Source organism: Bidens hawaiensis, unplaced genomic scaffold (assembly GCF_021521415.1).
Source record: "Bidens hawaiensis isolate Kalapana, Puna unplaced genomic scaffold, B.hawaiensis_p1.1 tig00030767_1, whole genome shotgun sequence".
NCBI classification, from domain to species: Eukaryota; Viridiplantae; Streptophyta; class Magnoliopsida; order Asterales; family Asteraceae; genus Bidens; species Bidens hawaiensis.
Window position 1 is genome coordinate 65,858 of NW_027495135.1, and position 3,012 is coordinate 68,869.

General features: G+C 35.1%; 1 pseudogene across 1 annotated transcript; it reads right to left on the reverse strand.

The window, feature by feature from the left end:
* Nucleotides 1-283: 283 nt before the first annotated feature.
* Nucleotides 284-1,852, reverse strand: LOC143580935 (delta(12) fatty acid desaturase DES8.11 pseudogene; annotated as a pseudogene). The gene is made up of 2 exons (XR_013143744.1): nt 1,662-1,852; nt 284-1,572 (listed from the first exon to the last, which is right to left on the reverse strand). The product of XR_013143744.1 is annotated as a delta(12) fatty acid desaturase DES8.11 pseudogene (transcript).
* Nucleotides 1,853-3,012: the final 1,160 nt, after the last annotated feature.

The window sequence follows — 3,012 nt, forward strand, 5'->3', positions numbered from 1 at the left end:
ACTGTTGATTTTATTACTTATTTTAACTAAGTATAGTGTAAAATTAATATTTTGATTTAGTTTAGAGTGTATTTAATATGTGACTACTTGATCAAATTTAGTGACTTATTAGAAAAATATATGATTGTTTTAATAAGTCACTCATTAAGTTTGATCAAGTAATCATATATTGAATATGGGACAACTTTTATTATTGACAAAAATATCCCTTCTGTATGAGTTTTATAACTTTTTAACATACGCACACATTTCTTTCAATATTTTATATCCAATAGAAACAACATTTCATAAATATTACTTTATTTTGGAAAATGAGTCGTTATTATACAACTACATACCAAAGAGCAGCGTAAATAATACACGGCGAAAATATATTTAAACAAGGGGTTTGTCAACGTAGAATGAACCGCTTGTCTATTTATGAAACCAGTATATTCCTTTCTTCTGTCCGTTATCAGCTTCGTCTGGTTCAATAAAAATGCAATCCTTTGTCTCTCTCCAAATGGCCTTTAAAATGGGTGTATCATCGTACTTGTAGTAATCACCCAAAATAGGCAACACGGCTGCTCTAGCTTCGAAGGTATGGTAATGCGGAATTGTGGGGAAAAGATGGTGAACGGTGTGGGTTCGAGTTACGTCATGGAAAGCATGGTTCAAGAATCCAAAGTTTCTGTCTACGGTGGCTAAAGCACCTCGAAGCCAGTCCCACTCGGTTGAGTCATAGTGAGGGATGGATGGGTGAGTGTGGTGTAGATAGGTGAGTAAGATGAAGAAGCCAGTCATGAAAAGCATGGGCATTCCATAGATGTTAATCACCCATTGGGTGCCCATGATTGCGGCAGCACGGTAAACAGCGTAACAAGTAGCAAGAACTCCAAGATCAGTGAGGAAAATCTGAAAGCGCTCGCTGTCGTTAAAGATAGGACTGTATGGGTAAAAGTGACTCGTGATTCCCTTCTCGTATTTCCTCCCATAAAAGTTGAATATAAAGTACAATGGAAAGCCAAGAATGATCTTGAACACAAACACCATAAACGATCCGAGTGGGTTGTTTAGAATTTCGGAATATAGTTTATCAGACTTGCGTCTGGGGATCCAGACCTCATCATACTCAATGGAGTTGGTGTTAGCATGGTGGGTACGGTGGCTGTATTTGAATCCGAAGTATGGAGTGAGGATCAATGAGTGGACGATGAACCCAACGGTGTCATCGAGCCATGGGTATTCACTAAACCCGTGATGGCCACATTCATGACCGATGAGCCACAAACCCGTAAGATACGCACCTTGGAAGAACCAATAAACCGGCCATGCGACATAAGCCAAGGGTTTAGGAAGGAGGGGAATGAAATTATCTGCGAGATAGTATAAGGCACCCACTAGGATAAAATCACGGAAAACCGCTGCAAAAGAGCGTACAAGAGAACGCTTGAAACAATGTGGCGGAATGGCTTTCTTGAGATCGCTAAGCTCGAATGGAGGTTTTGAGACTGGAACACGTTTGTGGGCGAGAGGCTTATCGTCGGTGGTATCAGCAACGTTCATTCGACCACCAGCACCCATGGTTTCAACCTGCATACCAAATTAGTTAATAGTTTATAAGTGTACATTCATAACTATAGTTTGGATATGTAATCAAACCAAATTATATCGACTCGTACCTTCAAGACCAAGTTTTTAGCTTGTGTCTTTTGCTAATGTTACTGGATTGTCGTACTCTAACCGGAGAAACTATGTTGCTATTTATAGTTGCAGTTTCAACTTTGGCTGATGCAATAAACTCCATTTTATAAAATTAAAAAATTAGTCTGCAGAAAATTTTTCCTAAACCCGAACACATGTATAGACTTCATAAGTAAAAGAATGTATTTCACTGAGAATATATTTTGTTTCTAACCACAGTCACGTTTTCCTGCAAGTCCTTTTAATTATTTAATAAAACTAATATTAATGCATGTAATAAATTTATAGATTAAATTTGCCTCTCTATAAAGAAGTAATAATTAAATGGAAAATGTAAATATTCGTCTAAATTGCCACAATGATACGAAAACTTGGTAGGTAGATAAACATGGAAAAAATCAAAAATATAAATATATCAATTGATACATTTGTATCGAGCCGGGGGTCTCACCGGAAGCAGCCTCTCTATCCTTGTGCGATAGAGGTAAGGCTGTCTACATCTTACCCTCCTCAGACCCTACCATAGCTTTGTTATTGGTGAGATATACTGAGTACGATGATGATGATGATGAATTGATACATTTGTAAATCATAAACAAACGACAATCTTTAAATCTAAAATTACATTAACAACCACTATATAATCTTTTTTATTTTAATTAAATAATACATTTTTTATATCTTTATTATTATTTTATCTTCTCCTTCTTTCACAATCACTTTTAAAAATATTTAAAATAAAATATAGGATGCTACAGAACTTTTTTAAATATATAAAAAAATCACAGCATTTTCTCTCTCATCTACTCTCACATCACCCTAAATCACTCCCTAAATTATAAAAAACTCACTCACATAATTTGATAAGTAGAATGTGAATGCTCTAAATACGCTAAATAATCAAATTCACTATTTATCAATTTTCAAAAACTGTCTTACAAAATGCTATCGTTTTAAAATTACAATATTTACTACATGGGTTACAAACTATTATGCAAGACATCAAAAGTCCACCAGATGATATGTGTCATCCTCTTATCCAAAATACATGTCTTTTAAAAAAGAGAGAAACAGGTAGAGAGATAAAAGAAATGTTCTGAGGAGGATCACAGCCGATTATTACACCCACATCTCCGACTCTTCTTTGTCAACCGATCGACGATTTTGTGTAACACTATGGATCAGATTCCTATCTTATGTACCAAAACCCTAGATGACTGATTCAATAACATATGAGAGAAAAGATTAAATAAGAAGTTTGATTTTTCTAAGAAGACTAGGAAGAATGGTATTTTATTCTACTACCTTAATATTGAAAACTCACTTAAT